Genomic DNA, 26,874 nt, shown 5'->3' with positions numbered 1-26,874 from the left:
ATGAAATACAGTTAAGCATCTTCTGCACAACTTAAATATTGTATTGGATTTGTCTAGTTGTGTTCTCACTAAAGCTTGAAGATTATGTATCAGAGTATAATGGTGTGTGCCATCCCCTTCAATTAAGAGCAAATCAATCGGAACAGCAGATTCATCATCAAGTGTACTGATTCTGAGAGGTGCTATCGGGCAATTGCCAGTAGAACAAATAAATACATTAATAGATAATTGCTTGCCATTGATATGCCTGGCCCTTTTTTCAAATTTATCAATATTCTGAACAGACATTGGATATTCCAAACCCTCCATTGCATCGTCAAAATCATGTTCATGCTGTTTGTAATAAGTTATTCGCTGAGGATCCTTTGAAACTGGATACAGAGCAGCTAAAATACACCACAAAAAGCATTTCTGGTCATTATTTTTTATATTGACCACGGCTCTTTTGTTTTTGATATTGGCAGGTAATGGCAGATATGTAGAACCTTTTAATGGGCTGAATTCAGAAATATTAACATAGAGCTTGTGTGGGGATCCGCATAGGCTCCATCCTGACTCTTTTGCCGCAAATTCAGAGTGTTTAATGTTCAGTTGATCTATCAACCTGCTTATTATTTTGTCTGAATCTGCATTTGAATATACCGGTACAGTTTCTGTTATGTGGGGCTGTGTAAATTTTGTGCCATTTGGTTTCTTATATTGAGTATACAATTTGAGGGACAGCTTATAAGAGCCATTTTGTGCATTTAGAATTGCCTGTATATCAGGTTTTTTACTGTTCAAAAAATTCTTAATGCCACATCTTGGCTCTGATACAAACCGGTAATCCCTAAGTTGGGCATTAAAACTGCTATGGATAGGTTCATAGCGTGGCTGCTTTGCAGGTCCAGCATTAACAGGTGTTTCATGCTTCCTTTTCAGACCAGATGTGGATGGTTGTGAGGGCAATATTGATGACTGTACATAAGAATTACACTTATGCCATTTGTAATATGCCTTGCTTAATATTGTATGGCATCTTGGACACATTTTTGTGGCTTTTCTGCATTTCTTAGAGTTACAAATACGGCAATGCCTAGCCCAATGAGAACTAGATATATTTTTATTACACCGATTGCAATATTTTTGTTTTGGCATTTTTTCTTGTTGTTTATTATATAAGATTTTCTGGGCTTCAATTCAAAACTTTATACTTAATAAAAAATATCAGTTGGGTTCAGCAGTTAGTGGCTGAGCTGGTGCTTTTATACCCAAACAACAGCAGTAACTAGGTTTTGGTGATAGTTTTGCTGATGTACAACACACTTCACCAGGTTTAAAACCTCATCTCTATATCAACTAAATACAATTCAAAATTGGATTTTGAACTGTGCAATAAATATTCTGTAAGTCTCACTTGTGTTTATATTAACAGAACAATACAAAACCAGAATTGTATTCAGGATTGTATGTGTTCATACAAAAAAGCCATGTTTTTGACAAGTTTATAAACAACAATCACACAGATATAGCTTTTACACACATGGCCGAATCTGTCTGAGCAGAGGAGGGAGGGGGGTTTCAGATTTGGGGGCTATCAACTAGCAGTAATTATTCTCAAAATCTCACTTGTGGACATATTATTTTGCCACATGTATTTCAATCTTAAATATTTTATCAGGACTCGAACCCCGAGCCTTTTGTTTACAAGACAACAATATTATCATTTTGCCATCAGGGGAGGCTTCATATTTTATGAGGACTTAAACCCAAACCTCCACACCTGAAAAATTAGGGTATAGGCCCCTCTTGCCATTGTCTTAAGTATGGGTAAATCTATCTGTTGAGCCCTCGCTTTTTCTACACTAGAAATTCAGAATTTCTTAAAAATCAGAGCATATCACACCTGAAGAATTAGGGTACAGGCCCCATCTTGGCATTGTTTTAAGTGTAAGCAAATCTGATTGTTCAATCAAATAGCCTCGCCTTTTCTACACTTGTAAGTGGCGCTGTCCCTACCGTAAATACCACTACTTACATTTTTGCTCGAAGGCCAGCAAACTCTGTGATGATGCGGCTGTTGACTTCATCCTTCATCTTCCCGATCGTCATTTTTTGACTGTCGTCGAAGAGAGCGTGATCTTTCGGATAATTAGAGAAGTCGAAATGCTGGCTCATGTTTTTCAGATCTTCGTATAGATCATCGGTGTGGATGTTGTACACGAAGCTGTCTGTGTCGGTGTATGCCACCTCGATTGCCTCTCCATAGCGTGGTTTCATGATGTCGTAGTGAAACTTGTACATGGCCAGCTTCGACAACTCGAGGATTGCGACTCCTACGGCGATTGGTTTGTCGAATGTTATGTGGCGGAGAGCACGTTCGATCAATACCAACGTGTCGCTCAGTATCGTGAAGTTCTTGTACGCGGGCTGAGCGACGAGCTTGTTTATTTTCTTCGGGTCGGAGACCAAGTTGATATTTCTTCTTTTCCTCGCATCTTCCATGCTCTTGCCGTAGATGCTGTTGTTCATTAATTTGTATAGGTCTTTGTCTGCGGAAGAAGAAGCTGATGCTCGACGTTGAGTGTTGCCGTCGATATAGGGTGCTAGCCACCTGGTCTGTTTAAACTTCAATCCCGAGTGCACGTGCTTCAAAACCAATCCATGCTGGAGGTAGAATTGTAGGAGACGATAATGCACCACGTAATTCTCTTTGCTCTTGAAGGTGAGCATCAGCTTCTTCTCCGGAGCCGATTCCATCACAGGCGCCATCGCAAATCCATGGTGTTCTCGATGAAGCGATGTAGGATATTCCAAATCTACTTTTAGGAAACATCCATTTTCATGATCTTCGCTCCATTCCAAACAATCTTGAAGTTCCTGCTCGCTCATCCACTCGTATTCTCCGATGGGCAGAGTCTCGGACATGGCATAACCATACAGGTTGTTCATGTCCCAGTATGCCAAGAAGTTTGTCGGTTTTTTTGCATCAAAATCAGCAACATATGGATTGTTGGCTTTGACGTATCGAAGGGGACACTGGACGATTCCACCACGTTTTGCCTCTTCAACAAACAAAAGTTGATTGACGTCTTTGATGAGTTCTATCTTCACCTTCGTGGATTTTAACATCGCCTGCCAAGAATAACCCGGTGTGGTGTAGCTGAAAGCGGGGTCCAAACCATATGCTGCTATTCCTCTCGAGCGATGGAGATGAAAACGGTCGCTCAATAGCGTAACATCCAGTTTCAGATACAGATCGTGATAGTCGGCCATGGTTTGACAAGAGAATGTAGACCACACGAGCTGAGCATGATGGTAGTCCTCTTCGGTGCAACAGGTGTCGCTAAGGCGACTGTAGAATGCTTCTCTCGGTGGTAACGATGTTTCTGAGAATTTGGAAGCATCCGTCATGTATTCGTACGGGTAAACACCCTTGCGTCTCAACAGTGCTAAATGTTGGTCGCCGAAACATTTCCTGGTGGCGACCAAATCATCGTCTGTGAGTTGAGACGCGAGTGTCGCCAAACTCGAAGACAGAAAGTTGTAGGAGTCCAAGAAGCGAATTTCTACGTGATTGCGATTTCCAACGTCCACCTTCTTGCTGAATGAAATGAATTTCTCGTTGGTGCGAGGTATGACGCTAATGGGTTGAGCGTCGCATCCCATCTCCTTTATGAAGATTTTGGCGTCGTAGCCCTCCAAATTGTGAATGAATACGGGAATAAAATTTGGTTTTTTGATTTGAAGATTACAGTTGTTACACACGGGGGCCACATATTTTCCCGTGTGATGGTTGTGGTGGCGAACTTTGACATTTTCGAGGGTGAAGTTACTTTCGCACACACCACACTGAGAGGCAAGGTCGTATGCTTCCTTCTCTTCCTGGGTGAGAGGCTCCATTGCTTTGTCTTCTCTTAGTAGAGGAGCGAATTGTATGGCCATCTGTTTCAAGGTTTGAATGAATTTTTGTGGAGCATCATTGCCACGATGTAAAATAACATTGCCTGTGTTGTTGACCATCAATCCAAAAGCGCAGGCTTCGTGATGTAGAATTTCGGTGGTGCTCGATACGCTGGGATTCGGTTCGCATGTGGCGAGTGGAAGTTGGAAACTTTCAAAGTCGGCGCATATCACCACGGGATGCCAGAGTAATGCCTTGTAGTTGGAAAATGTCATGTCATGAGAAGGCATTTTGATAGCCGTAGCCGGATGTTTACTACACATTTCATGATGATCTTGGAGTTCTTCATCAGCATTCTTTTTTCCTCGACCGTAGAATATACTCAGACATCTGTCGCATACTCGAATTTTATGTTGATGTGTGGTAATTTGACTTCTTGTTAATTTTGGAAGATTCTGAATTAGACAGTAATGATAATTATCATCATCTTCGATCAGGAGTAATCTGATGACGCGATTACTTTTAATGTTGCTGTGTCTGAGAACGTAGATGGTGTTGTTTTTGTCTAATCCGAAGATGTGTACTGCTATACTTTCGTTTTTATCTGTCTTGTACTGTGCCTCAAATTTACTAATGTCTCGTAGATTTACAGGGTAATTAATGCCAGCCATAGGTTTTTCAAATTCTGAGAGATATTCTGGCTTGTTGTAGTGGTATAAATGATGTTTGTGATCATTGACTGGGTGATGATCGGCAATGATGCACCACAAAAAGCATCTGTTATCCTCATTTTGTATGTTGATTATGGCTTTCTTAGCGGCTATTTCCCGAGGCAAATTGATGTAGCTGGATGCTCCCATCGGGTTGTATCGTGCCACCTTCAAAGTTAAAGTGTGAGGCGAACCGCAAAGTGTCCAACCCGATCCACGTTTTTGGAAAGTCTCGTGCTTGTTCAACAAAGCGTCAAACATCTGGTTGCAAATGGCATCCACCTCATCGACGTCGGCGGCGTGGAGGCTCTTTACACCAGTGTAATGATGGAAAGTTTCTCGCTCTTTTTTCATGTTTTCGTAAATGACGGAAACGATGAGGTGGATTTTCAACGAGCATTGCAACAAAACTTCGGTGATAGACGAAATTAACTTGCTTTTGACCGAGCGAAAAAAGTTGTTTAGATCAGATGTTTCTTCAGATCGGAAAGTCTCCTCGGTTAAAATATTTTTAATATTTTCGCCGGCACTTTTCTGCTTTTTTCGTGGCGCTTGATCGTCAACATCGAGCTCTCTCTTACTTGATCCTTCGCCATGCATATCCTTCCGATGTCTACTCAAGTTAGAAATGGATATATATTTCCCACATTGGTTGCATGCACGTTTCGCTTCCTTCTTCTCCATTCTTTTGCTAAGAAAAAAAACGAAGTTACTAAATTGCACACATTTTTTTTGTGGTGTTATTTATATTAGACCCCAAAAACCATAAATGATCTACCATAGATAAAGTTACTATTTGTAGTAATTATTTATATTAGACCCCCAAGCATAAATAATCTACCATGGATGAAGTTACTATTTGTGGTGTTATTTATATTAGACCCCAAAACCATAAATGATCTACCATAGATGAAGTTACTATTTGTGGTGTTGTTTATATTAGATATGTTCTCAATTTTTTTCTTAAATAACCAGCATGAATCTTTTTGGTTTTCGAAAACAAACCAACATGGAGGCTGTACACCGCACGACGACAGATCTACCTTCCATGTTAACTAAACTCAATGGTCTACTGATTGTTCATCTCAACAGTATTTGGACGAAATTAGATGATGATGTGGGCAAGATGTTTACGTCTTCAACAACAATTTACATTTTTACGAAATTCCGATCGGTGGGAAACTTCAAATCACCGTGAATCCGGAAAACGTAGGCGAAATCAAAATATCTACCGGCAAGAACATTTTTCGAATCAAGGACGACAAGATGCTTTCTAACATTACGTACGATGTTTCTGCAGGAGATTATCTTTACATGGAACTCCTCGGAGATTACGATAAACTCATTCCTCTCTTCGTAGAATTACGTATCGTCTATCCTATTATAAATAACCGTTAACCAAAAATGCCTAACGACATTTTCGGCAACACCAAGCGTGTAGACCATGCAGAAGAGATCCTCATGTTGGACGTTCGTGTTAAGAAGTTGAGGAGCGATTTGATCGCTTTGCAGGAGACCTTAAACAAAAGTTTAGAGTCGGAAATCGCTACGCTCCAAACGCAATGTCTCGACCCCATTCTGAAAATCGATTCCGAACTGAAAACGCTCATAAAAAATTATGTCGACGTACCTTCTTACGACAGCGTTCAAAATATACAGTTGAGCGTGGATTCGCTTCAAAATGATTTGGCCAAATTACAGCAATTTCAATCGAAAAATGAAGATTTGGAAAAATTGAAACTCGAAATCGAAGAACGAACTTCCGCAATCGAAAAAAATTTCTCTGAACTTCAAACCGTCGTGAAGGATATTGATGTAGAACGCTTGCACGTCGTCGTTTCCAAATTACAAGAAGAATTCGCCAGCACGTTGGAAGAAATTAAATCCAAGTTACAGACTTTGGAAGATACCATGACGAACCTACCATCGTCGGACGAACTGCAGGTCATAGGCAAGAGCGTCGCGAACATAAAAATTCAATTGGAGGCTTATCAAGATTTCGAACACATTCAAACCACCATCGCTACGCTTCAGGCGTCTCTGGAGTTGATCAACGAAGAAATTAAAAATATTCACGCTGAAGCGAGCACGTTGACGAGCATTCAGGACACGTTAATCACGGTTCAGCAGAAGATCGAATATTTAGAAAATTTGATCGTCGAATCCAATCTTGCTCATTTTCATCACGTACTCGACAACATACAGGGTGACTTGGAATCGTTACGGACGAGCGTACCTTCGAGCGAAGATTTGGAAAAATTGAAAACGGCCGTGACGGCACTATCCGAATCGAGCGACATCAAAAGTTCGTTGAGCGATCTCGAGAGTAGGGTGGCCAATCTCCCCACCTCCAAAGAATTACATGCTTTGAAAAGGAACATATCACGTATGCTGAAACGATTGGAAACGGAAACGGCGAACGTGGAACAGATTCGAGACGAACTTACTTCGCTGGTGTCGACGCTGCCCACTTCGCAGAGCGTCGCCGATCTTCACATGCAGTTTACCGAGATGCGAAGCATCGTGAACGATCTTACCGCGAAAAGTTCGAAATTGAATCAAGTCGAGAACCTTCAGAGTATTGTCGTCAACATCAAAAATCAAGTTGGAGTGCTGGAATCCACGCAGGAATCGACGCTGGCCTCTTTCGGTGCCAAGCTGCAAGAACTCAACGAAAACTACAAGCAGTTGAACGTGGAAGTGAAAATCAAACCGTCATTTTCTACAGTAACGGATACCATAGTCGAATATTTGTTGCCCGTACAAAATACGCTGGGACAGCTTCACAGCAACCTCGTTAGCGTCGACACTAAATTAGCTAAACTGCATTCTCTGCAAGCCATCGAAATCAACAGCGTACCCAATCAACAGAGAATCTCCACGTTCGTCGAAGGTAACAAACAGTACATGTTACATCCTTATCATCCGTACTACAAGTTTCTCCTCGATGGCACGATTCAGATAAACGAATTTTCGTACTGGTCTCACGGCAGAAAAGCTAGCGTTCCCACCATGACTTTGATATCGAATCGTGGTGTCCAGAAAGCAGGAAATATTCCTCTGGCACGTTGGAACGAAACGCGCAACATATATGAAATACACGAAGACGAAGATCTCACCGTTTTCGACGTGAGTGCCGGCGATAAGCTGATCATTCAAAACACGAGCGAAGTGCCACCCTCTTTGAATCCCATCACGCTTGTGCTTCTCTTGAAACGTAATCTCTAAAAAATGTCTAGGCAAGCCATCGTCGAAGAATTGCATAAACCTGCACGCCGTAACTACGAACGTTTGGCTGTGGTAACCAAGGGCATCGACGACCTCTGGCAAAGCGACCTCGTGGAGATGAGTAGCGGCAATTTGAAAAACGTACATAAATTGAACAAGGGTAACAAGTACCTCCTCACCGTCATAGACACGTTTTCGAAATTCGCATGGGCTCTGCCTTTGAAGGCGAAAACGGGAACGTGCGTCACGGAAGCATTCAAATTAATTTTTCGCGAAAGCGGCGGCAGACGACCTCGGTTTCTGCAAACGGACAACGGTAAAGAATTTTACAACTCCGTATTCCAAAAGTTTATTCAAAAACATGGCATTCGACATTATTCGACCTTCAGTCACATCAAAGCCAGCATCGTGGAAAGATTCAATCGAACCTTGAAAACACACATGTGGAAACGATTCACGCTTCGGGGAAATTACAAATGGGTCGACATCCTGCCGGAACTCGTCGACACCTATAATGATACGGTACACAGAACGATAGGCATGAAGCCAGCCGACGTTACGAAATCTGACGAGCAGCGTTTAATTTCTACCGTTTACTGGGGTGTAAGGGGTGATCTTCCACGTAGTACACCCAAATGTCAACCTCACTTCCACGTTAGTGCACCCTGGACTCAAGACTAACGAGGCTCTGGCGACTGGCCCCATGGCCAGTATAATTTTGTTTGTATTGTCCTGTTCTTTTGTCCTTATGTGTGCTGAGTGCCCCTTTACAGCCTCAGCTTTTAACAGAAGTCAGAACATTTTAAATTTTTTAGTTATGCAACGATAGAGTTGTTATTTGTAGAGGTAAGGGGCTGGCCCCCGTATACTGTGACGGGAGCAAAATAGCCTAAGTGCTGACGCTCCCAAAATTTTAAATTCAAATTCTAGTCAAATTCTACCGTTTACTGTCCAAAGTACACACCCACGACAAAGAAAGCTAAATACAAAATTGGAGACCAGGTGAGGATCAGCAAATTCAAACGCACCTTCGAGAAGGGATTCACAAAAAATTGGAGCACGGAACTCTTTACGGTGGTTCGAGTTTTACCCGGAAACCGACACACGTATATAATAAAAGATAGTAGCGGCGAGATTTTGAAAGGAAGATTTTACGAAGAGGAACTCTCTAAAACGAAACACCCCGACACGTACCTCATCGAGAAAGTATTGCGTAGGAAAGGTGACAAACTTTTGGTCAAATGGCTGGGACTTCCGGAAAAGAGTTGGATCGACGCGGACGAAGTGATCTTGTGAGTACGTGGAACGTGGTGAAGCGTCTACCGGATCCGGAAAGTCAAACGAGAAAAAAAAAGAACGGCAAGTTGCTTCCCGACAGCATCCGCTGTCTGATCGTAGGTCCATCGGGGTGTGGGAAAACGACACTGCTCGTGGACAATTTTCTCCTCGCACCGAATTGGTTAGATTGGAAGAACAGGCACCTGTACGTGTTCTCGAAAAGTTTATAGCAATCCAAATACCAGCAACTGATGAAACTGTACGATGGTCTGGACATTGCAACGTTCGCCTCGGAAATAAAACCACTCGACGATTGTCGTGAAAATTCAGTCGTTGTGTTCGACGACGCCATCCTGGAAAATCAAAATGAAATTCGCAACTTTTTCACGCAAGGTCGTCACAAAGGAATGGATTGTTTTTACCTAGCTCAAACGTTTTCCAAAATTCCAAAACAGTTAGTGCGCGACAACGCTAATTTCATATGTTTGTTTCGTCAAGATCACACCAACCTCAAGCACGCGTACGATGACTACGTAGGCGGAGACATGAACTACAATCAATTTTCGGAAGGCTGCTGCTCTACTTGCTGGAACGGTGACGATTTCGGATTCGCGACGATCGACATGACGAGGAAACCCAACGACGGAAAATACAGAAACAAAATCAACGACTTTCTAAACGTTGCAACGTTGTGAGAAACTATGTATATAAATAAACGTTATGACGAAACGAAAAATCGAGGACGAAAATCTCAAGCTTCGCGATTACCTCGCGAAACGCTTCAAAGGTTGGAAATCCGAGAATCGCGGATTCTACGAAGAGAAGAAACGTCAGGATCAACCTGTGATCGATGCCATCAGCGGTCTAGGTAAAGAAATTAAAAGTGTCACGGAACAAAATAAAAATTTGATCAACGAACTCGTGCCGCTCGCAGCTAAACGTTATGCTGTACCCACGCCCATTTCGAGCATTCCTTCGACGCCGTTCGAACTGAAGGATGCACCGGCACGACGTCGAGCCATAGGCAGCACGTCTTCGGATAAAATCGAGTTGGGACCTTTGGCACGAGACTACCTGAGCACGGGGAAGTTCGACAAGGATGAAGTGTTCGGATTGTATCCCAGCATGGAAACCAACGAAGGCGGCGGTGTGGTGTGGAAGATTGGGAAATCGAAGGTGACCTTCGAAGGCAACGACATTAAAGTCAATTTAGGCGACAAGGATAGTTGGAACAGGTATCCGGGTACGGTGGGACTGTGGGAACTCGTTGCCAAAAAGCAGCCGAAAGATTACACCGACGAAGATTACCAGAGTTACAAGGAAATTTTGATCATGACGGATGCCTTGTACCAGAACAACGACGCCTCGCAGAATAGGGTGAAATCGAGCAGCGGCGAGAAGTACAGGAATCTCATCAAACCGATTTGGAACCAGGTCAAAACAGGTAGCGGCGTCAAACGCTACAACACGTTACCCAAAGAATTCGTTTGGGTGGACGACGTGAGGAAGCTCGTGGACCGATTGTTGGTGATAGCCGGCGAAGAGAATGCAGGCAACCGTAATTTCTACAACGAGAAGGTTGGCATCGTGGACATGATCAGCACGAAACTTTCCAACTTCATCGTGAACGACGACAAGGGCATAGGTTACCTGATCAAAATCATCAACACGCTACCTCCGAGATTCTGGAACGTGGCCGAAGGAAAAGGACTCGTGAACGACATCATCAACAAGCTACCTTTCGAGATGCATTTACCTGGCTACCAGTACTGCGGACCGGGTACCAAACTCGAGAAAAGATTGGAGAGAGGAGACAAGGGTGTGAATCCGTTGGACGCGGCATGCAAAGATCACGACATCGCTTACAACACCACGCAGACGGACCGATCTGGACGCACGTCACGAAGCAGACAAAAAATTGGAACATGCAGCTTTCGAAAGGTTCGTCAGCAGAGACGCATCGCTGGGTGAACGGGTCGCCGCACTGGGTACCACCATCGCCATCAACACGAAACAAAAATTGGGGTGGGGTATATAAATAACATAGAGTGAAAAATAATAATAACAACATGTCTCGTATAACTGATTTGCCGCCCGAGCTACTATGTAAAATATTCAAACACGCGGTAAACGGAGATTGTGAGGATGTAGGGAAACTTGTAATCATGGCAAGAACAACGCCGGAATTTCGCATCCCTTGTGAAATGGTTCTCAAGGACCATCTTCGGGAGATCAGCGGCCTGAGGTGTGGTGATCTCAACATTCTGCTTTCGGCTGCAGGGGAAAAATTAAACGAAAGGTTGGATGAATTGCACGAGGCAAGGCAGGGAAGAAGACGGTACACAGTAGATTGGCGCAAGTCTAAGCAGGAGACGGAAGATATCATCACGCACATCATCGCGTTTTCCGAAGCACGGACTTTCTTCCTCTGTTAAAAAAATAATAATATATATACGTGTCAAAAAAAACTTGATATATAAATAACACACATCGTGAAAAAAAAATAATCTTCGGTATATATAAATAACACACATCGTGAAAAAACAATTAAATTTCTCTCTAACACTCTGAAATTTTTTTTTGATATGACGACTGAAAAAATGAGTGATCTCCAAGCATTAAAACAAATGCTAAATTTGTCAGTCGAGTATGTAAAAATTCAGGAATTGGAAGTCGACAAACCTTACACGATAACTTCCGGTTCAATCGTTTCTACCCAGTATGGTCCCAAGGTACGCCTGTTGCTCAACGCACAATACAGTCTATTTTTACCAGATCGATACGCTAACATGTTATCCGACGAGAAGCTATCTATTTTAATCGAGAACAAAACTCGAATCGTGTACAAGGGGACAAAGGAACTTCTTGGCAAGAAAACAAAGCACGTAATAGAATTTGTGTAACGACTGCGAGGCCTTGAAAATATATAAATAACATACCGTAAAAAACTACACAAGAAAAACATCTCAGAATATATATATAAATAACATACCGTGAAAATAACACATAGAGCATCAACATGAAGCCCAAGGGTGTCGTGTACCAGATACCATATTCCAATCTGAAAAATCTAGGTGCCCTCGATGGGTTACTCACCAAGAAACAACGCGAGAAGAAACGTTCTTGCTTGTCGAAAGGACACGGAATGAAATTGCTGCTCAGCACACCTCAATTGAAAAGATTGCAGCGTTCGCGAAAACAGCAAAAGATCGGAGGTTTCATATTCAGCATCCCGGCCATCCTAGCAGCATTGGGGGCCGTTGGAAGTTTGGCTGGCGGAAGCGCCGCCATCGCGAAAACCGTCATCGACTCGAAGAAGAACAAGGCGGAATTGGAAGAACAGAAACGTCACAACCTGGCCATGGAGAAGAAGGGGAAAGGTATAACCAAAAAACAAAAAAGCAACCTCGATGCTTTGAAGAAATATAAAAAAAGAAGAAGCCCTGTCCAACTTCGATATTGAATCTCTGATCGAAGTGTTGGGAATAAAAAACTTCAGAGGTGTTTTCATGTCCGATTCTCTACCCTCTGCTGTGAAGAAAAAGGAGTATGGCGTGGTCAACCTGGACAGTTACAAAAATCCTGGTACACATTGGATATGCTACCTCAAAATTGACGATAACAATGCATTTGTTTTCGATTCGTTCGGTGGCACACCACCTGCCAGGTTGGTGAAGTATCTCAGTGTTGCCAACCTCTACTACAATGACAAACGCATCCAGGGTTTCACCGATGTTAACTGCGGCCACCTATGCCTTTCCGTTCTCGCATACATGTCTAAAATAAATAACCCGTCGGTGGAACATTTTCAGAAAGCATTGTGGAATCTTAAACACGATGGGCGTGTTCCATCTTACGAGCAAATCTTCGATCTTGAAACTCACGCTGCACGACGACATCGTCTATCCTAAATCCGTAGCTCTGCGTGCATTCTACAGCATGTACCTCATACCTAACGTCACGCAGCACAACAACAAAATTAGCGTCGGAAGCGAACACATCGTCGTCACGCCAGGACAATACAATCTTTCCACTTTGCAAGCTCAATTACCCAAAGGCACGTACCTTTCTCAAAATTCGGTCACGCATAGAGTGGAAATCCTATCCGCGACGGAGACCGTGGACCTGGGCACCATAGGAGAACTTTTAGGTTTCGAGAACAACACCAAACTCGAGGCTGGCATCAAGCACACGGCAGTCAATATTCCTAAATTTCTAGCCATCGAAACTCTGAACGTTCACTGCAACGTGGCGGAAGGCATGATCACGAAATCTTCGGACGGATTACTGGGAAGTCACAAGCAGACGGGAATCATCGCCACGTTCAAACCCAGTTCCGAGTTCATGGAACCGATCATCTACACACCTTCTTCGCCGATCTATTTTCCAGTATGTCGTAACCGCATAGATGACATAGAGTTGGTGGTGACGAACGAGAAAGGAGAGGTGGTGGATTTCGCAGGTGCAACGACCACTGCCATCGTGGAGATCAATGTATAATAAATAACACACATAGTGAAAAAAAATGGAGCAAATCGAAAGTTACGAATTGCAATCTTTCCCTCCCAACCGTCGCACGTTCGCCAATCTCAACGAAGCGAACAGGGAGATCGAATACGACGTGGACGTAGGGGATGGGTTCGTTCATCCTCACAGAGCGGACCTCTACCTTCAATTCGACGTGGTGAAGAAAGAAAGCGGAGAAGCGTTTCCCGCAGCAGCAAACTTGATACTCGTGGACAACTTCGTGCCTCACCTGTTCTCGCAGGTGGAGGTGAGGAAACACAACACCGTCATCGACAGAATAGATTATCCAGGCATCACGTCGACGGCAGTGGGAACGTTGAAATTATCCAAAACGGACGCAGCGTACTACCAGGCCGGGGGATTCGAAGCCGGGACCAAAATATCGACGAGAAGTCACACGGTGCTCTTTCCCATGCGTCTGCTGCCTGGTTTCTTCTCGGACTACAAGGAGATCATGTGGAAGGGAGGACTGCGCGTTACGTTTCGAAGAGCGGCCAACGACAACGACGCACTGATGCGATACGCTACTTTGGGTCCGGACGGCACCACGCCGATAGCCAACACTTTACCGGAAGCAGCGAAATGCGTTATCCGGAGCATGGAATTGAGAATGCCGGTGGTGGAATACGAAACGAACTACGCCCTCAAGTACAAAGCGGAGATCTTGAAAAATCCGCAGGTGCCAATTCACTTTCACGGTTACCAGTGCGTGCAGAAGATGGCGTCGGGAAGTCACATGGAATTCGACGTGACGACGCAGTTCAACAACATACAGTTCGACATGCCAGATTTCGTCGTGGTGCTCTTTCAGACCGGGCGCGATAACAATCAGGAAAAAGGTTCCAGTAAATTCGACGACTGCAAGATCAAGAACGTTTATCTGAAGAATGGAAGAAACGAAGTGTTCCCGCGCGAGAATTACAACCTGGACATAACCAAAGATGATTACCTCAAACTTTACGAAGCTTACACGGCTTACAAACGCGTGACCGAGGGAAATGTGGACATGTACTACACCCCTAGCGAATTCAAAATCCGCAGGCCGATGTTCGTCATCAACACCACAAAAAGAAAACAGGTGGTGGTCAACGATCGAACCAACATCAAGGTCGTCTGCGAGTTCCACGACGCGCTGCCTGCCGATACTCTGTGCAGCGTCATCCTGATTGCAGAGAAGTCCTTCGCGTATGACGTGAAAAACGAGAGGGTCACAGAGCAGTTTTAAAAAATATCGCCAACAAGCAAGAATAGCTTTTCTACATTCCCAATTACAAAATTTTTAATCTAAAAACACATCCAAAGCACTCCAATAGGATGCAGTGTGTTTTTTAGGATCAAATCGAATTTCTTAAACAAATTGAGGGGGGGGGGAGGAAAAAAAAAAGAGGGGTAGCCTTATAGGAAAATGTCGTAAGTCATTTCAAATGTAGGTCAAAAAACAAGTTAGCATAAAAGCAAGATTTGCAGAAGATAAAAAATAGCTTAAAAACTGATGCCAGAGCTTTTCTTCTCTCCATTTTTTCTCTCATTGTAGTTTAGTTTAGTGCGTAAAACGGATTACGCTGAGAGCAGAAGCCTATTAGCAGGTCTTAGTAGATTACACTGAGGAGGGGGGGGGCTTACAGTAAAAAAAAAGCCGCCTTATAATAAAAATGTCGTAAGTCATTTCAAATATAGGTCAAAAAACGAGTTTAGCATAAAAAATAGCTTAAAAAATGATGCCAGAGCTTTTTTCTATCCATTTTTCTCTCATTGTAGGTTAGGTTATACCCAAAAACAAAAACCTTGGTGATTTTTCGAGTGAGGAGTTGGCAACACTGCTCATGCCTTACGAGAGAAATCCATTAAGGTGAGAAAGTAGGTCAAAGGACTGTTCTAGGATCGCCCATTCTACCTACTATTGCCACATACTAAAAAAATCAACAAGATTATATAAAATATGTGAAAAAAACCTTTAAAATACTGAAATAAACGGAGTTCAATGTAAGTTAGTTCGGTGCGCAAATAAAAAAAAATCGTAAGATAGGTTAAGTTATATCACGTAAGATCGTGATATACCTACCAAGTGTGAGGTGGGAAAAAAGGGAAATTTTACTAAAACATCGCTAAACGCTAAAACATCGACAAAAAATTGTCAAAATATGTCAAAAACTGATATTCAATTGATAAAAAAAAAGAGGATACAAATGCATACTTACCAAGTGTGAGTGGGGAAAAAAGGGAAATTTTACTAAAACAGCTAAACGCTAAAACATCGACAAGAAATTGTCAAAATATGTCAAAACCTGATATTCAATTGATAAAAAAGAGGCTACAAATGCATACCTACAAAGTGTTACTTAGAAACAACCAATAAGCACTACTGTAAGTATTACAAAATACTTTAAAAGAGCAAGAAAAGCACAATTTAAACAATATAAAATCCAATAATTGTATGATTCTTTGTCTTACATATAATAATATGACAACGATTTACAAATAATATTCTGTCATGTCATGTACATACAATAATATACAACCATTAATAAGACTTAGCAGTTACATACGTCCACTGCATTACAAATACTGTTGCAGGACCATATACATTACAATTAGTCATTCTGTGATCACAGGGATCATATGTCCTGTAAAAACAAGAAATGTCTAAAATTCATTGCAAGAGGATACAACAATAATAACTCTACTGAATTTGACACAGTAAAGTTACAGGGCCATCAATAAATGACTCCCATCCATTATGTGAACATATATAATTTCTTGCCCAACAGTCAAATTATACTGAGCCATCAAATTTGTAACCTACCTTGAAGGCAGTAGTCCAAAATACAAGAAGAACATAATTTAAACAATCAGTAATCCAATAATTGAATGTGGGGTGTAAGGTGTGACCTTCCACGTAGGCGCCCAAGAGTCAACCTCACTTCCACGTAGTGCACCCTGGACTAAAGACTAACGAGGCTCTGGCGACTGGTACTATGGCCAGTATAATTTTGTGTGTGTTGTCCTGTTTGTTGTCCTTGTGTGTGCTGAGTGCCCGTTTACGGCCTCAGCTTTTAACAGAAGTCAGATCATTTTAACATTTTTAGTTTTGCAACGCTAGAGTTGTTATTTGTAATGATAAGGGGCTGGCCCCCGTATAATGTTACGGGAGCAAAATAGCCTAAGTGCTGACGCTCCCAAAATTTTAAATTCAAAATCAAAATCAAATAATTGATTGTATATAGCAGGGCCATTTACAAAATAATATTCAATAATACCATGAACATATAATGATGTAAAAATGCTAAAGTATGTTTAAAAAATATTAACACACGTGCAACATACATACGATGAACAATAATACAATTGAATTGAATTGAATTCAGTTAAAATTTCTGGGTGCGTCGGCACTTAAGGCCATTTCGCACCCTTCTATGTATACGGGAAAATATCCCTTATCTAAAATTCTGACTGAGAACTTAAAAAAGGGGTGTAAAGAGCCCCTTGGGAAAAACTGAAAGTGCAAGGTTGTAATAAGACCTGCACGAGACAAACACAACACATTAAAAAGTCAGAACGAACTAAAAACCTCCTTACAGACGGTGGAAGAGTCCAGCTCTTCGCAAAAAACTAAAAACATGTGATAAAATACTGCTGTCATCACCCAAGAGGGATGACAAACAGCCGGAAAGGTTAAAAGTCTGCCGGAGGTAAGCAACATCGACACATTCAACGAGAATGCGTCGCATGCTTAAAATAACATTACAAGTACGACACAACGGAGGGTCGAGCCCTTGCAGTAGGTGACCATGCGTGAGACGGCTGTGTCCTATACGCATGCGGGTAAGAATAACGTCTTCTCGCCGAGAGGGACGAGACGAGGAACGCCTAACACCTATGGTGGGCTTGACAGCGTGAAGCTTGTTCCCCGTTTCCACATCTCACTCGGTCAAGAAGGCGAGAACGGAACACATTCTGCAGGTCGCTAGCTGGCAAAAGGTGGACGAGAACGTCGCCATCTGCATCAGCAGACTTGGCGGCAGCATCAGCTGCTTCGTTCCCTTGGATGCCCACGTGGCTAGGGACCCAACAGAAGTGTACATCTGTGCTGGGAGATAAGGACACAAGCCGTCTGAATATGCGTTGTGCTACTGGATGCCGGGAGTACGGCGAATCCAGAGACTGCAACACGCTGGTCGAATCACAGCACACAAGGACTTTCTTCAGACCATTGACGTCTGCAAAGTCCAGTGCCTTTAGAATGGCGTACAACTCTGCCGTATAGATGGAACAGGCAGGATGTAGCAAGTAACTGGAACTTTGAGAGTCTAGGACGAAGGCGCAACCAACTGATTCGACTGTCTTGGACCCATCCGTGTAAAACACATTAAAATTGGGGTGCTTCGCACGAAGTTCTAAAAACCGTTGCTGGTATACAACCATTGGTGTTTCTGCCTTTGGAAGGGCAGTCAGGGAAAAATCGATAGAAGGTGCAGGGAACTCCCAGGTAGGGAGAGGCGAAATGAGTGGAGAGACGCCAGGAAGATCACTGTCAACACCAAGTGCTGACAGGATCTCGTCTGCACGAACACCAAATGGTCTAGTGACACTAGGGTGGAGCCGATACCTTGCCAGCCTACCCTCGTCTGAGATGGTGTGGAATGAAGGATGTGAAGGCATCGAGCGAAGATGGAGGAAGTAGTTAACTACCAGCCGCTGTCTTCGCAGAGACAGCGACGGCTCAGATGCCTCTACATACAAACTGGCAACTGGACTGGTCCGAAAGGCACCAGCGCACACACGTATACCAGCATGGTGGACAGTGTCTAGGATGCGAAGTCTAGATGGGCGAGCAGAAGAATACACAACACATCCATAATCTAGCTTCGACCTGATGAGTGCACGGTATAGGCGAAGCAATACCGTCCTATCAGCACCCCAAGAAGTATGAGATAAAACGCGTAAAAGGTTCAGAAATCGAAGACAAGAGAACTTTAACTGGCTAAGGTGAGGTAGCCTTGTTAATTTCTTATCGAAAATGAGGCCCAGGAAGCGGACCTCATTCACGAAGCACAGGGGAGACTTCCCCATGTACAGGTCAGGATCTAAATGACATGTACGCTGACGACAAAAGTGAACACACACGGATTTCTCGGTTGAGAAGGTGAAACCTGTTTGGGAGGACCACTCAACCAAACGGTTTATCGTCAGTTGGAGTTGACGAGAAGCTGACGCGAGATTCCGTGAGCGACAAAAGATCGTGAGGTCGTCGACATAGAGGAGGCCATGTACAGGGGAAAGAATGTTTGCCATAACACTGTTTACTGCTATGGCAAACAGAGTCACACTAAGTACGCTGCCCTGCGGGACAAAAAAATTTCAATAAAGTACGCCATATGGCCACGCACGCCAGTAGTGTAATTGGATCGTTTCAAAATAACACTTTGTAGGTATCCCTTTTTTTATCAATTGAATATCAGTTTTTGACATATTTTGACAATTTTTTGTCGATGTTTTAGCGTTCAGCGATGTTTTAGTACAAATTTTCACTGCACCATTTTTTTCCCACTCACACTTGGTAGGTATGCATTTGTTGCCTCTTTTTTTTATCAATCGAATATCAGTTTTTGACATATTTTGACAATTTTTTGTCGATGTTTTAGCGTTTAGCGATGTTTTAGTAAAATTTCCCTTTTTTCCCCACTCACACTTGGTAGGTATATCACGATCTTACGTGATATAACTTAACCTATCCTTTTTTTTATTACGTGCTAAACTACACGAGAGCCTCTACATGCTTTGACCTACACTTTAGAGTAGACCCAAATAGAGAGTTCTGCGCACGAAAATGGAGCTCGGTGGGGCTCGCCAAAACCTCAAAAACTCACTTTCTCTCCACGTTCTGCGCCTCATTTATTGCGCTGACGATGTTTCACAGCGAAAAAAAAAACAGCACCAAAACCTCAAAAACTCTCTTTCTCTCCACGTTCCGCGCCTCATTTATTGCGCTGACGATGTTTCACAGCGAAGAAAACAGCACCAAAACCTCAAAAACTCACTTTAATCAATTGGGGTTCACCAAAACCAGTAGACCCAAATAGAGAGTTCTGCGCACGAAAATGAGGCTCGAAGTGAGGCTCGGTGGGGCTCGACTTAATGGTTTGCTCTTGTAAGGCATAAGCCTCATTTTCTCGCAGTGTTGCCAACACCTCACTCGATCACGATCTTACGTGATATAACTTAACCTATCTTACGATTTTTTTTACGATCTTCAGTGATATAACTTAACCTATCATTTTTTTTTATTTGCACACCCAACTGTAGTAGACCCAAATGGAGAGAGAGTTCACCAACCGAAAGTGGGGCTCGGTGGGGCTCGACTTAATGGTTTGCTCTTGTAAGACACAAGCCTTATTTTCTCGCAATGTTGCCAACATCTTACTCGATCACGATCTTACGTGATATAACTTAACCTATCTTACGATTTTTTTTTACGATCTTCAGTGACATATCATTTTCTTTTATTTGCAGCATCGACATCGGACGACGATCTAAACCAGGCACGGCATTTTTTGCACACTGTAGTTCGTGATGGGTTGCAACGAGGAAGGTTCGGTGCCTACGAGTATAACTTTCAAATCCGAAGAAATGAGCGTCGGAGTTGTGTTGGTCAGCGTTTGCAGGAAACACATCGTGTGGCAAAATTCGCAGCACGAGTCCGGTACGTCGCAGCAGGAGAATTCAATGCGGATGCCCGGGATGAAATGGAGCAAGCACGCTTCGTTCTCCTGCTGGTCGATCTGGTCGAGGATCAAGCTGAATCCCAATTTCGGAGAAACGACCGCTTTCACGGTGTTTGCCTCGGTTCCAAATCGCCGGGTTCCGAAATTGCGATCTTTCATGTGAAAATAAGAAAAAAGCGTTCGCACGACGTCGACCCACGGTGCGGGAATCTTTACCCAGTTTACGCGCTCGATACGCTCCCGAACGAATGCGGAATCCTTTTTAGGGAAATAACGTTCTTTGCTCGCGTCCAGGTTGAGAGAATCGATGTACGTGGCCCAAGACCACACGTGGTGCTGCTGCTGCTCGCTACCTTCTACAATCTGGTGGAAACGAAAATTATCGGGCAGGATCGTCCGTTCGAAGGTTTTGTACTGATTCGATATTTTTTTTCCGTCCTCAGGAGGCGCAGAAATTTTTGAACGCATCAGTTTCGGTCACGTCCTGGTACAAATCTTTCAGGACGTTCAACTTGTTTTCCAAAACAGTATAATGCAACACCAAGTAATTGATGTTGCAGTGCATGATGAAGAACGTTGGGATGATGCAGCAGAATCGATATATAAGACCCCAGCCGAGAAAGTAATGCGTGTGGAAACGATGCTGGGTCGTCCACGTCAATTCGTTCAGAATGTGGCTGTCAAGACGGTGTTCGGAAAAATCGTTCGCAGGTACTTGGCCGGATCCTTTCCGAAAACCTTCTCGAAAACGTGACGCCAAGCCAGAGCGTTGATGCAGTCGCTTTTAAAACTAGCCAGCGGAGCAGAGAGATCCAGCTTCCTCCCCAGATCGAATTGAGTCGCGTGCCATTCCACGAACTCCAAGTAAGCCTTCGCCGTGGGCCACACGATGCTCGTGACGATCTGATCGACCGAGTCCGTGGTGCGATATCCCGTGTCGAAGTATTCGCCCCCAACGCTTTCTTCAAGATCGTGATCAGAAAATTTCTCTCTCGCACGTCTATGGCGGTCCTCAGCCCTTTAAATTGCACCTCGTTGCTGTCGGCCAGCTGCACGACGTATTTTTTCTTGGTCAACGCGAAAAAGTTTTTCAACACGAATTAGATTTTCACCCGCAGTTCGGGAACCAACCGCTCGTGCAGGTAATCTATCAAGTTAACCTGATCGCGTTTATCCATGAGGATGAAAAGCGAATCCGTGTCCATGTACATCATGCGCGGACGCTGGGGTTCGAGGAGAAATTTTCGACCACGTCGCGCGATTTCAATGAGATGGTTCGCGACAGAAAAGTGACCAGAGAAGCACAAGCTGGGGGTTCTTAGAAACGAACGTGTCCCCAACGTTTTCCCGTAAGGCCTTCGAACGTAAGGTTGGTTCACGTGAGCGCGAATTTCTTCGGGAATGTCTTTCAGCTCGTACATCTGACCGTACATGCTGTTCATCATCAATTTCGCCGTGTTCTGTTTTGCGTCCATTTCGAGCAGTTTTTGCCCCAGGCGGCAAGGTCTTCTCGCAGTTCTTGTTTCCTTGATTTTTTTACGCAAGGCCATGATCTTGCGGTTGCACGTGGGGCGTTGAGCGTGTGTGGCGAGAAATACACGTGGAGATCCGCTTCCGTGCAGCCGGTTTGGGGATTCGTGCTGCCGCGATAAACATCGACTTCCGTGCCTGGTGGTTCCGGTGTGGAATTCGCGCCACTCCCAAAAGTTTACGTTGAAGGGGGAGAGGCCCGCTCGGGTAGAGGGACGTATGAACCCCGAGAAAATTCTATATAAATAACATACTTGAAAATTGTATTCACAGTAGATTGAATTTTTGAGTTTTGTATTCACCCCAAGAAATTCTATATAAATAACATACTTGAAAATTGTATTCACAGTACATTGAATTTTTGAGCTTTGTATTTGCCCCAAGAAATTCTATGTAAATAACATACCTGAAAATTGTATCGCTATATACTAGACGTTTTGATTTCTGTGATTTTCGAAAAAGCAATGGCATCCACCACCAGTTTCAATCGTAAAAATGATAAAACTGAATGTGTTACTTGTGGGAAGCTAATCTCAAGGAACAATTTATCGGTACACAGGGCAAGATGTAGCGAAACAGGTTCGAGAATTAATCGTTCGTTACCTTCTAAGCCTTGTGCTCGATGCGGAAAGATGATCAGCATTGCACATTTAAGTAAACACCTCAAAATTTGCAAATCATCGACCGGACAAGCATCGAAAAGGAAAATCGATAATGCAGATACGGAAGCTTCCACTTCCAAGCTAAGTAAATTATCTAATGAACCCAAACCAATTAGATCTGCATTCAACCGTCATATTCAGGATTTCTCTTTTACTTGGGAACCAGGCTGCGACATTCTTAGTTTCTTGCGTGAAACGAAAACATCTGTACTAAATATTTTGAAAGATAAACTTGAAAACAACTCTATAAAAGTATACGTTGTTCTGTTTTCTGAATACGAGAAAGTTGATGGCACAACGAGTATTTTTTATCATCGTACAAAAAACCAGACACTTGATTTTGCTGACGTCGAAAATTTGGACAACTTCTATTATAAAGTTTCCAACGAGCTGGTTAAGAAACACGACGAGTTCGAGGCTAAAGGGTCGGGATGGTCTCTGTGTGGAAGTCCTCACACGTTAACCGTTTACGTGAACCAATTCTCGCCTCTTCGCGCTTCCAGCTACGTTCGTCTTCCACCCAACATTCAACACAAGAGGGCTGTGTTAAATATACAGAACAGCGATAAAAAATTTTTCCTTTGGTGTATATTGGCTGCACTGCATCCTGTTTATTGCAAAAATAATCCACAGTGGGTTGGACATTACGAACAATACGAGTCCGAGTTTGAAAGTCTAATGTCTGGCATCGAATACCCGGTGACATTGTCGGATATAACAAAGTTTGAAAATCGTGCAGGAAAACGCATCGCTATTAATGTATATTCCTTCACGTCAGATAAATATCTCTTGCATCCCGTCAGGATAAGCGATGTCGACGAAGACGATGCTCGTGTGATTAATCTTCTTCTAATTTCAAACGAGGATGTTCACCATTACTGTCTCATTCGTTCGCTATCACGCTTGGTCAGAAGTCAATCAACCAAGTATGCAAACAACATCGAAGTGTGCCCGAGATGCCTAACCACTTTCAACGATCGACAACAATCCGATTATCGAAAATACACGGGACGTCAAATTGCTATCGATAAACTTGTTCAACATAAAATATATTGCGGGAACAACAGACCAGTTCGAATGTTGATGCCCGAAAATAACGAAGTGGAAGAATTCAAAATGCACAAGGCATTGCTGGAACATCCGGCCATCATCGTTGCTGATTTCGAGGCGTTCCTCAAACCACTCTCATACTGCGATCCGGATCCCGAAGTTTCTTCCACCACACCTTACCAGCTTCACGAACCAAACAGTTTCGGTTACGTTGTCGTGCGACGGGATAAAATAGATGAACCGTACGTATACCGAGGACCCGATGCAATCGAACGCTTCTTCGAAAAGATGATCGAGGAGGTTGGGAAAATTGGATGCATGCTGCAAACATCGAAACCGATGCTTCCGTTATCTGCTATCGAACTTCAAAATTACTATGACACTGTCAAGTGTCCTGTGTGCGATAACCACTTCACAGACGACAATCGTAAAGTGTTTCACCATTCGCATACGGACGGTCGCTTCATAAGCGGAATCTGTAATGCATGCAACCTCAAAATCCAAAAACCAAAATGCGTCCCCATATTCTTTCACAATGGTTCTAATTACGACTTTCATCCCTTAATTAGGAAACTCGGATACGACACACAAAAAGTAGATATTCTTGCTCAAAACGAAGAACGATACATCTCTATAAGTAAGAAAGTTATGATTCCTGAGACTAAAAATACCATCGAGATGAGGTTTCTGGATTCATACAGATTTCTCTCTGCCAGCCTGGACGCTCTTGCCACCAAACTTTTAGACGAACAATTCAAAATTACAAAAGCTAGTTGTCCCAACGTAGACATAGAACTCGTTAGACGTAAAGGGATTTATCCTTACGAATATGTTAGTGATAATTCTAAATTTAACGACGACGCTCTCCCACCTCCAAGAGAATTTTACAGCAGACTCAGAGAGAAAGGAATCACGGACGAAGAATACCAACACGCGCAACTCATGTGGGAGAAATTAGAATGTAGGACACTCGGAGACTACCACGATGCCTACTTAAAATTAGACATAACGATACTCGCGGATGTTTTTCAAGCGTTCAGGAAAACGGCAACGAATATTTATAAATTAGATCCAGCGTATTTCTACAGCCTACCGGGATTATCGTGGTCGGCAATGTTATTCCAGACAAAGTTCAAGCTGGAACTGATATCGGACGTTGACATGTTGCTATTTATCGAAAGAGGGATACGAGGTGGAATGGTGCAATGCGTACAGAGACATGCAAAAGCTAATAACGTACACATGAAAGAAGATTACGATTCAAATCGAGCATCGAATTACATCTTCTACGCCGACGTTAATAATCTCTACGGACATGCCATGGTTCAGAAACTTCCTTACGGGGGATTCAAATGGTTAGATCCCACTTCGATAGACATTATTCATTTCGACGATAGCGAGTGTGGTTTCTTCGCAGAGGTAGATCTCCAATTCTCCGACCACCTGCACGACACGTTTTCGGATTTGCCTCCGACTCCCGAAATCAAATGTCCACCCGACTCGGTTCAAGACAATCTTTTGTTAACATTGGACCCTAAACAGAGATACGTCGTCCACTACAAGAATCTCCGGTTTTTGATTGGGAAGGGTGTTCAGATAGTAAATGTTAGAAGAATACTAAAGTTTAAACATTCCACGTGGTTAAGACCTTACATAGAAACTAACACACAACATAGAACAGCTGCCACTTCCGATTTAGACAAGGACTTCTTTAAATTAATGAACAATGCGGTGTACGGAAAGACAATGGAGAATGTTAGAAAGCACGTAGACGTGAAATTAATTTCCGATAAGAATAAATGTCGGAAGTGGATAGCCGATCCTAGATTCAAGTCGAGAAAAATTTACAACGAGAATTTGGCACTTTTCAATTTAGATATAAAATTGATGAAATTCAGAAAACCAATTTACGTTGGCGCAACGGTTCTCGACTTGTCGAAACTTTACATGTTCGAATTTCATTATGACGTGATGAAACTCTTCTACAATGATAAAATATCACTTTTGTACACGGACACCAACAGCTTCATTTACAGCATACAAACACCTAACCTCTATGAAGACATAAAAAATCCTTCCATGCTCGAGTATTTCGATACTTCTGCGTATCCTCAACCCAACAGATTTGGGATTCCTTCCCTCAACAAAAAAGTACTAGGTAAACTGAAAGATGAATGTAACGGTGATATTATTGTCGAGTTCGCGGGTTTGCGTTCGAAGATGTATGCCATGAAAACAGAGAGTAGCATCACGAAGAAAGCAAAAGGTGTGGGCAAAAATACGGTGGAGAACAAACTCACCTTCCACGATTACATCGATTGCCTTTACTCACAATCGACGATACAAAGTATAGAACAAAAAATCCAAAGTGTAGACCATGTGATTACAACAAACAAACTTAGGAAAGTAGCATTAGATCCGCATGACGATAAAAGATGTATTTTGTCTTGTGGAATCCACACGTTGCCTTGGGGACACTATCGTTTAGAAATTAGTAAAAATTGTAGGCAATGCAAATGAAAAAAAAATAAACTTTAACTATCTCACATACACAATAAATAACTATCAAGGACAATGAATCTCTTTGGTTTCCGAAAGCAAACCATGGAGACTACACCGCACGACGACAGATCATGAATTTCTAACTTCCATGTTAACTAAACTCAATGGTCTACTGATTGTTCATCTCAACAGTATTTGGACAAAATTGGATGATGATGTGGGCAAGATTTTTTACGTCTTTAATAACAATTTACATTTCTACGAAATTCCGATCGAAGGGAAACTTCGGATCACCGTGAATCCGGTGAACGAAGGGCGAAATATTAAAATTTCTAGCGGCAAGAACATTTTTCGAATGAAGCACGACAAGGTGCTTTCTAACATGGCGTACGACGTTTCAGCAGGAGATTTACTTTACGTGGAACTCCTCGGAGATTACGACAAACTCGTTCCTCTCTTCGTAGAATTACGAATCGTCTATCCTATTATAAATAACCGTTAACCAAAATGCCTAACGACATTTTCGGCCACACCAAGCGTGTAGACCACGCAGAAGAGATTCTCATGTTGGATGTCCGAATTAAAAAGTTGAGGAGTGATTTGATCGCTTTGCAGGAGACCTTAAACAAAAGTTTAGAGTCGGAGATCGCTACGCTCCAAACGCAATGTCTCGATCCTATTCTGAAAATCGATTCCGAACTGAAAACGCTCATAAAAAATTATGTTGACGTACCTTCTTACGACAACGTTCAAAATATACAGTTGAGCGTGGATTCGCTTCA

Source organism: Lepisma saccharinum, unplaced genomic scaffold (genome assembly GCF_977018435.1).
Source record: "Lepisma saccharinum unplaced genomic scaffold, izLepSacc3.1 HAP1_SCAFFOLD_250, whole genome shotgun sequence".
Lineage (NCBI taxonomy): Eukaryota > Metazoa > Arthropoda > Insecta > Zygentoma > Lepismatidae > Lepisma > Lepisma saccharinum.
Note: the sequence above shows the minus strand (reverse complement) of the source record.